The sequence below is a fragment of the Protopterus annectens genome, chromosome 2.part0, assembly GCF_019279795.1.
Source record: "Protopterus annectens isolate FY-2018-M chromosome 2.part0, PAN1.0, whole genome shotgun sequence".
Taxonomy (NCBI): domain Eukaryota; kingdom Metazoa; phylum Chordata; order Ceratodontiformes; family Protopteridae; genus Protopterus; species Protopterus annectens.
This window is the reverse complement of record NC_056728.1, coordinates 1,168,227,196-1,168,237,422: the sequence shown is the minus strand read 5'-3', so window position 1 is coordinate 1,168,237,422 and position 10,227 is coordinate 1,168,227,196. Positions and strand designations below refer to the sequence as shown.

Sequence of the window (10,227 nt, the reverse complement as noted above, 5' to 3'; positions counted from 1 at the left end):
ATAAATCTAAAGGAAATGCTGGCAGTAAAACTGGCAATTCAGACATTCAGACCATTTCTCCGACAAGGTCAATTGATGATAAGGACAGACAACACCACAGTTATGTGGTACATCAACAAACAGGGAGGCACACATTCGTACCCTCTATGCCGGATGGCACTGGACCTCTGGAATGTGGCCCTGAGCTACAACATACAGTTGCAAGCAGTTTTTTTACCAGGAAAAGAAAACATTCTAGCAGACATATTAAGCAGGACTACCACGGATGCCCACGAATGGATGCTGCATCCGGACATCTTCAAAACCATTACAAGAAAATGGGGACTCCCAGAAATAGACCTATTTGCATCCCCACACAATCACCAGCTAAAGAAATTCTGCACAAGGACGTACCACCCACTTGCTTGGAAGGTGGACTCCCTATCGTTCAGCTGGAAAAACCTAACAGCATATGCATTCCCACCACTTCCTTTGATGCACAAGGTGCTATTGAAGATCAAAGAGGACCGTCCAAGGATCATTCTGATAGCTCCAGACTGGCCAAGACAGCATTGGTACCCATTACTGAGGAGCATGTCTCGGGAACAAATATGGCCCCTACCGCTGGTTCCCTTGCTGTTAACACAGAACAACTACAACATCCTGCATCCAAGCCTGAAAACGTTGCAGCTGACAGCCTGGAACATTGCATAAGGCCAATTAACCCAAATTTATCCCAAAGGGTTAAAGACATTATCCTGGAGGCTCGCAGACCTTCAACAAGGAAGAATTATTCAGCAAAATGGAAAAGATATCTCATTTGGAGTACTGCAAAAGGAGAAGATGTGTCACTGATAAACATAGCCAACATCCTGGAATACTTGGCAGAGCTCTTCCACAAAGGCCTGTCCTATTCTTCCATTAAGATTCATGCATCAGCTATTTCAGCAGAATATGACTTGGATCCTCCAGTCTTCTCACATCCTCTGCTCAGGCAGTTCCTGAGAGGAATTAAAAATGTAAAACCTCCTAGAAAGCCACCGTTGCCAGCATGGGACTTGAACTTTGTGCTAGAAAAATTGACACTTCCTCCTTTCGAACCAGCAGCAACAGCAGAATTACAATACTTATCATGGAAAACTGCTTTCCTGCTGGCAATCACTTCAGCAAGAAGGGTATCTGAGCTACAGGCATTAATGGCAGTACAACCCTTCCTGATCTTCCATCAAGATAGAGTGTCAATGAGAACAAATCCTACTTTTATGCCTAAGGTGGTTTCCAGAGTATCTTTAAATCAGGCTATCCACCTACCTACATTCTTCCCCAACCCTCAGAACAGGGGAGAAAGACTGTTGCATACCTTGGATGTACATAGACAGTTACGCTACTACCTGGACAGGACCAAGGGCAATAGAAAAACTGACCAGCTACTGGTAGCATATGCAACAGGAATGGAAGGAAAAGCAATTTCAAAACAGACAATCACCAAGTGGATAGGAAATTGCATTAGATTTTGTTACTCCTACCATGGAAAGAAAACTCCAGAAAACATCAGGCCTCACTCTACAAGGGCTACAGCCACTACCATAGCTTTCCTACGAGGAGTGGCTACCAAGGACATTTTAGAGGCTGCTACTTGGAGCTCCATGCATACATTTGCCAAGCATTATAATTTACCTTTATACTCTAGATCCCGAGCAGGTTTTGCCACTGCTGTTTTGCAAGGGATCTTAACTACACCATAACTTCTTTTTTCCTCCTCCCCCAGTTTGGCTATGGTATTCTACCCATTTGTAAGGACTGCAGATGCATCCTTGAAGGACATAGTACAGTTTTGTACCTACCATAAATGTAGATGTCCGATAGGAATGCATCTGCAGTCAGGATTACCCACCCGCCTTTCCCCTCTGTGGTACTCCTAGGGTATTTGCCCATCTTATAGCTAGCTGGGGGAATCTATTATGGTGTATTTGTTTGTATATATGTACATACATGCTTATTTTTTGTGTTTGCTCTCTACTATTTGGAATCATTGGCATTTATCCAAATTTAGCCTTCCTAGAGGGCACCTGGCATCTGGGGCAAGAAACACTGAGGAAAATGGCGTCGGCTGATGCCTTTATACCCCAATAACTGCAGCTATGACGTCGGGTGAAGTGCGACACCAGCCGAGGCCAGACCCAGACTTTGGAATCCGGCCGACCGAAGGGCTGCCTGACGACAGGACAACCCATTTGTAAGGACTGCAGATGCATTCCTATCGGACATCTACATTTATGGTAGGTACAAAACTGTACTTTCCCAGCTGGGGATTACAATAAATTATAGAAGTCTGCCTTATCGCCCTCTCAATTTGTGACTTTTATAGGCGCAGAAATAGACACAGTCGCCATGCTAGCTCATCTACCTGCAGACAGAATTCGAAACCTCAGGCAGCAAATTCTTAATCTACTTCCTCTACAGAAAGTCAAGGCAAAGACAGTGCTGAAACTCTTAGGGACTATGGCCTCCCTCTAGCCAGATTGCATATGCAAATTCTCCAATGGCTTCTATTTTCCCAGTGGTCCTTTCAACAGCTGCCTCTATCTCACCATATCCTCTTAATAGAGTCTTGCAAAAAGGACCTTCGTTGGCGGATTCAATCCGATCAGCTGACAACAGACACTCCATTCCTTCATCGCCAACCTGTTGCTAGTGTGACACCGGATGCCTCACAGGGTGGGGGGGCATTTTCTAGGCAGGACTGTCCAAGGCACATGGCAAGATCACGAGGCTCACCTGCATATCAGTGTCCTAGAGATGAGAGCAGTGCTTCTAGCGTTGCAAGCATTTCACGACTTTCTTCGTCTAGGGGCGATAGCAGTCCAGTCGGACAATACATCAGTGGTATGGCATCTAAACAAACAAGGAGGAACCAGATCTTACCCCCTTTGTCGGGAGGCTCTTAGTTTTTGGAAGTGGGTGATAACTTCCCAACATTTTCTGGTAGCAACGCATATCCCGGGGACAACCATTGTGATAGCCGACAAGCTCAGCAGGGCAATCTTGATGCCTCACGAGTGGTCTCTGAATCAGGAAGTAGTGTAACAGATCTTCCGCAAATGGGAACAGCCTTGCTGTAATCACTTTGCCAGCCCGATCAACGCCAAATGCAGCAGCTATTTCTCCCTTATCCCCCCTCTGGAGGAGTCCCTCTGAGAGATGCACTTGTTAACGATTGGCCCCCGGGACTTCTTTATACATTCCCCCTTTCCGTTCTTATCCAAAGTGATACAGAAAGCAAAGTTATTGGGAAGCATGATGATTCTCATCACTGCTTACTGGCCTTGGCAGATTTGGTTCCCCTTTCTTGGGCCTCAACTACTAGACGATCCATGGATTCTGGACCCAGTGCCAGACCTCTTGACACATGTCAGGCTCCCTTCACCTCTGCATCCACACTCTCAACTTGACAGCGTGGCTGCTCCACTTCCATCATTAGTCAGGCTTCATGATTTTTCACCTGCTGTGACCCACATCCTTACGTCTTCGCATAAACCTTCCACTAGGAAGTTATACACTAGCAAATGGAGAAGGTTTTCTATCTGGGCAGAAGAAAGAAATGTAGATCCTTACACAGCATCCATCCCTGTGGTGGTAGAATTTTTGTCTGAACTTTTCCATCAGGGATCAGCTGCTGCAACAATTAGGGTCCAATTGGCAGCGATATCCAACTTTCATTTGGGACAACATGAATCTAATCTGATGTCCTACAGATTATGTAAAACTTTCCTTAAAGGAGCTAATTTGCCGAGCCCTCCCTTTCAGGAACCTCTATCTCCTTTGTTTCTAGTAGCTGTCACATCAGCTAGATGGGTATCAGAGTTACAAGCACTGTCAATTAAGCTTCCTTATTTGATTTTCCACAAAGGCAGAGTTTCCCTTCGTACAAATCCTTCCTTTATCCCTAAAGTTTGCAATTAGACTAATTTGAACCAAACTATCGAATTACCTGTATTTTTCCCTAATCATTCCAACACTGCAGAATACAAATTTCATCAGCTTGGCAGTTACGGTTCTACCTTCACAATACTAAGAACTCAGAAAGTCAGATCAATTGTTCTTGTCCTTTTTTTTTTTGTCTAGAATTGGTCTGCCAGTCTCTAAAGTCACCCTATCTAATTGGATTTTGAGCTGTATTTCCTTCATTTACTCTTCCAATGGAAAGACTCTACCGCTCAAGATTAATTTTCATTCTACAAGATCCCTGTCCACATCTGCTGCCTTCCAAGTCAGAGTTCCAGTTTACAGTATTTGTGCAGCAGCAACTTGCGCTACCCCTCATACCTTTATTACTCATAACAAGTTGGATTTGACCTCGAGGAGTAGAGCCTCCTTTGGCTCCACGGTACTCAGGAGTATTTTCCCGTGAGCCACCCAAGAATAAGGTGCTAGGGACGCTGTCCCATATGTAAGAATGAAGGCGAGATAGGACTACAGAACATAGGATAGCCTTTTTTCTATCTTTCTATAGGATAGCAGCAAACAAGATCTGGGGATTGTACTAGTGGACTATGGGATACCTACCTAGCCACGAGCCAACCGAGAAACCTTTGAGCTTTGTAGTAGGCCGAGTCTGAGCTCATTGGCTCCAAACCCATATGTAAGAATGAAGGGCGAGATGGACTACAAACATGGAACGTTATGGTGAGTACATAACTTCTTTTTTCTGATATCTTTTTTCGTTCTTTCTGGCATCTTTAAAATAGGTATCCTCTGACATCTGTTTTGCTTGCTTTTCCACTAAGTGTGCAAATCCTCCTTCTGGATTGGAACATTTAAAAGCTAGCATGGTCTGCTGCAGTCATATTCTGCCTGAATGGAATAACCTAGGCTATATGTTCTGTCTAAATGCATTTTTTTTAAATACTGTCCTTATGACCTTGACTGATGGCTTCTCTCAGTTTGCCTGTTTCTGCGGAATGTGATCTGATTATTATTTCTAGGCTAGACTGGAGCTCTGCAGCCCATTTGTTGTGACTCTGTGCATAAACTATCGAAACGCCAAAAGAAGTGAAGAAGACGGAGGACGAAACCGTTTAAATAAAATTTGTATGCTAAGTACATGTTTCTTTTTGGCTACCAAGCGCTGCTGTGAGAGCAGTGGGACAAGATTCTCTGCATTGGCTCTCTGTTCCCTGGTGAGAGTAAGGCAGTAGGGAGCAGGCCAGTTTTGCTGGTCATGATGGCTGGCTTACCTTCTCCTTATGGAAATACCCTTGCACCCTTGATGGCCCCATTGAGCTCCATCTTCTCCCCTGAGAAGGTTAAGGAAGGAAGTGTACCTCCCCACAGTAGTTTCCCTTCGACTACTTTGTCCAAATGCACTGTGGTGGTATGAGCTCGGCTGGCTTTGAATTCCACTAGGTGGAGCATCTAGTGCTCCCTTTAGGAGTTACCCATGTGGCAAGTCAGCATAATCTCCCACCATCATGGGTGAGCTTGCAAGAGTTGCTCACTTCTCTCCTTCCTGGCCATTTCCTACATACACTTACGCTGATAGTTTGACTCTGGCTGCCTGCGAAGTAATCTGCTTTATCTTCCTAATCCATGGAACTGGACAACTGCAGTATCTTGAGAGAGAAAAAAAGAGATAATCTGTTTGAACTTCCTGCTGCTTGTGATTTAGAATGACTGCAAAGGCTATCTTTTATTGGTAATCACTTTAAGATAGCTTAGTTGACATAGCTTGTCCTTCATCTTCAATTAATTTAGGACTTGGACAACAGGTTTCAGTCAGCTTGCCACTTGAAACTTTCCCAGGCTGTAATTCTTTCGTTTTACACACAGTTCTCATAACTCCTGATCTGAAGTAGGAGATTCATTTGTCTGCAACCTGTGGGTTATGGACCCGATATCGGATCCGAACCGGCATGGTTTACCAGCTATGGATCCGAGCTGTCAGCTCCTCCCCTCACCCATAATGCCCTGCTCTCCCTACATGACCTCAGATCTAGTTTGCCGCGCTGGTGACCAGATTTGTGTTCCTGAGCTCTTCAGCTAAGTGAAATTTTCAAGTGTTTAGTCAACTAAAATTTTTTGTTGTGAAAGTTGAGTGAAAGTCTAGGATTCCCTTTTACATAGTTGTACTTATTTAGTGTTTTAATATTTTTTTTACTTAATTTCCCTCCCCTCGCTGGTAGCGTAGTGTGTGTTTGGGCCTGTTTTGTGTGTTAGTTGCTTTTACTTTTAACTTTTAGTTTAAGTAACTTTTACTTCTTTGGGATGTCTGAACAACCCAAAGCTGTGTTCTCTAAGTGCTCCGAGTGTGGCCATAAGCTTTCCCCTGCTGATGGCCTCACTCGGTGCGTTAGATGCCTTGGGGTTGAACACCTCACTTCTGGATGTTCCATTTGTGCAGGGTTCAACCCCAGGGCATTGAAGGAGCGGAGGTCCAAGCTTGTCTTGGCGGGACTTTTGCCCCCGGACTCGGCTCTGGCCTCCGCTCCTTCGGGGGGAACCGTTTCTACGGTTGCCGCCTCTCCGGCTCCCCCTCCTCCTCCTGGGACTCAACCTCCCTGTAGTGGTTCGGAGGAGAGGGAAGCTAGAAAGAAGGACCGGAGGGAGAAGCACCATAAGCGGCGGGCCGAGACCTCTGTTTCGGCCCCGCCTGCCAAGCGGGCTTCTCCTCCGGCCTCCTTGTCTGCTGGTTCTCCCCCTCCTCGGCTCCGGTCACCTGTGTGTTTTTCACCGGGACCTGAGGAGGTGGAGACCCGATCTCCGTCGAGGCTATCCAGGAGGCACTCAAGGCCTACCTCAGTAGCCTCGTCGAGATCGACCTATAGCTTGTCAGACGCTGATCTGGACTGGATGATGATAAGGTTCATCCAGGCCCAGATGCAGATGGGAGTGCTCTTGCCTCTCCCCCCTCTGGGGGGGAGCTCGACCCCTTTCTTTAAACCAATTGCTCCTTCTCCGACCCGCTACCCGGGTTCGGAGCAGTTGGAGCCGAGCAGCTTCGGAGCCGGGGGTGGGTCGGCGCTGATAGTACTTGGTACTTCGGATCCGACCCTGCCCTCGAGTGCTTCGGATCCGACCTCTCGGAGCCTGGATCCGAGCTTCGGATCCGGGGGGATCACTGCTCCTTCGTCGGTGTCAGAGCGCACTGTCCCTTCGGATCCGAGTGCTTCGGCGCCGGCTCCGATCCACTCCTCGGATCCGAGGGGGAGCCGATTGTCAGATCCATTGGTCGAGGTCGGCTCCCCTTCGGCTTTTGATGTAGTGGAGAGGGCCCTGTTGAGGGTCTCCGGACCCCCGGCACTTGCTTCGCCCGCCCCACGCTCCATCTGCACTGGGTCAGGCTTCCACCATCCGGCCTTTGGGACAGCCCGCTCCTTTGCCCCAAGCTGTTCCCGTGGAACAGGTCACTGTTTGCGAGGAGTCCTCTGACAGCCCCCCGGAGGATGTTCCCCGCAAACATACGTGCAAAAGGAGGCACATTGACTCCCCCGAGTCTCTCACAGAAGACACGGACTTGGAGGAGGGGGAAGGCTCCCCAAGATCACCCCCTGAGGATGTCTCATTTGGAGGCATTTGAAGCGGGCCCATCTACCTCTTGGGTGTCCCCTCCTGCCGAACCCCTGGTGGACCTCATTACCACCAGGGCGTGGAAGGAACCGGACACCGTGGAGCCAATCCCAAAAAGGCCCGACCGTATTCTCAGTCCCCCGGCTGACCGTGCCCATTGGAGTAAGGGGCCTCCGGTAGATGCCATGTTGACGGCGGCTGCCACCAAGAGGGAACTTGCTCAGGAGAGTCCCTCAGTCCATCCCCCGAGCAAGGAGTCTCGGATGATGGACCGCTTGGGGAAGCGGATGTTTAGTTCAGCGACCTTCACAGTGAGGGCACTGAACTACCTGGCACATGTGATTAGGATGCAGCGCGATCTTATAAAAGAATACGCTGCATCCCCCCCAGAGTCCATGTCGGAGGAGGACAAAGTGCTGCACTCCACCCGTATGGCCACTCTCAGGTCCGTCACTAATACCTCTATGCGGCTACTGTCCCATGCTACGGAAGGTGCCGCTAGAGCCGCAGGGGCAGGCCTAGTTACCAGACGTCAGGTCTGGCTCCGTCATTGTGATTTCTCGGAGCCCTTCAAGGCCGCTTTGAACGCCTTTCGATGGTTCTGCCTCTTTGGCAAAACTGTTCGTGACACTTTGACCCAGAGCGAGAAGGACGGGAAGACGCTGTCTGCCGTCGGAATCCGCTTCTCTGCACCCCAGAGGCCCTATTCTAGGAACCAAAAGGGTCAGAAGAAGATGTGGTTCCGGAAGTCGCAGCAATCCCAGCCTGCTCCGGACAACCAGTCCTTCCGTGGCAGAGGAGGACAGGGAGGACGCCGCCCTAGGGGCAGAGGGGCTCCCAGGAACTTCGGGTCCAGAGAACCCTTCTCTGAATGGCCCGTGCAGCAGCCCTGAAGGGTTGCCCGGCTGCTCCACTCTGGAGGCAGTCGGGGGACGTTTTTCGGAGCACCTAGCGGCATGGGAGTCCATAACATCAGACCGCTGGGTCCTCCAGATCATATCCAGAGGATATCGTATCCCTTTCCGTCACATGCCAAAATTGAAGTCCCTCCCCGACGTTCCACCCGGTCAGTGGGAGGCTGCTTTGGCAGAAATTGGCCATCTGCTAAAGAAAAGAGCCATCCAGCCCGTCCCCCCAGACCAGATCGGATCAGGGTTCTACTCCAGGTTCTTTTTAGTGCCAAAAAGATGGGGGATCTAAGACCAATTTTAGACCTTTCTCTCTTGAACCTGGTAGTTCCCAAGGAGAAGTTCCGAATGTTTACGTTGCAGTCTATTCTCCCCCTGCTGGGAGAAAACCACTGTATGTGCTCCATAGACCTCAAGGATGCGTACTACCATATACTAATGGACAGGCGCTCCAGGAGATTTCTCCGCTTCCGGCTGGGAGCCAGTCACTACCAATTTCGGGTCCTTCCCTTTGGTCTCACCACAGCCCCCAGGGTGTTCACCAAAGTATTAGCAGTGGTAGCGGCCCACCTGAGGCTTCAGGGGGTGCAGGTCTTTCCCTACCTGGACGACTGGCTTCTCACCGCCCCAACAAGGCATCTACTTCTCCTGGCGCGAGACTCCTTTCTCCATCTTGCTCCTCGTCTGGGCATCACGATAAACACACAAAAATCCAACCTAGCACCCACGCAGTTCATAGATTTTATAGGTGCCAGGTTAGACACGAAGAGATTGAGAGCCTTCCTCACTGCGGCTAGAGTTCAAAATCTGCAGCTCCAGGTGCGGGCCATTCTCCACTCAAGCTCATTTCCGGCGGAGTTGGTCCTGAGGGCCCTACGGTCCATGGCGGCAGCGATAGCGCTTCTTCCTCTCGCCAGGTTCAATATGCGCATCCTTCAATGGACACTCCTAGTTCAGTGGTCGTATCTTGCTCTTCCTATGCATCATCCCATTGCGATCAGCAAGGCTTGCAAGCGGTCCCTCCTGTGGTGGCTACACTCTCCAGATCTCCACGGAGGCCGCCCCTTTTGTGCCTCTCCCCCTCTCGCCACGGTGACCACGGACGCCTCCCGCCTCGGGTGGGGGGGGGGCATTTTGCAGGCCGGACGGTCCAAGGCACGTGGGACGATTCAGAGACCTCACTGCATATCAATGTTCTAGAGATGAGAGCAGTGCTCCTAGCGTTGCTAGCACTTCAGGCCTTTCTTCCCTTGGGAACAATTGCGATTCAATCGGACAACATGTCTGTTGTCTGGTATATCAACAAACAAGGAGGAACCAGGTCTTACCCTCTTTGTCGAGAAGCCATGAGAGTGTGGGAATGGGCAATCTCCACCAACCGCTTTCTCATAGCAACGCATATTCCGGGTCGGTCCAACATCCTGGCGGACAAACTCAGTCGCACCATTCTCACCCCTTACGAGTGGTCTCTCAATACTCAGGTAGCGGAACGCATCTTCGCACGGTGGGGAACTCCTTGTTGCGATCTTTTTGTGTCTCCCTCAAACACCAAGTGCGACAGTTTTTTCGCTCTAATACCTCCTCCCGGAGGTGCCCCAAGAGACGCTCTGGTGCATGCTTGGCCACCCAGTCTTCTGTATGCTTATCCCCCCTTGCCTCTGATGCTCCAGGTTCTTCAGAAAGCCTCTCGGTTGGGGTGCAAAAATGATTCTCATTGCCCCATTTTGGCCTCGACAGATCTGGTTCCCTTTCCTAAGGTCTCACTCAGTGAATC

At 49.4% G+C, this 10,227-nt stretch overlaps 1 protein-coding gene across 1 annotated transcript in view; it reads left to right on the top strand.

The window, feature by feature from the left end:
- Nucleotides 1-10,227, top strand: part of SMARCAD1 (SWI/SNF-related, matrix-associated actin-dependent regulator of chromatin, subfamily a, containing DEAD/H box 1) — a 3,333,959-nt gene that overhangs the window by 58,030 nt on the left and 3,265,702 nt on the right. The gene's annotated exons all lie outside the window — the stretch shown is intronic.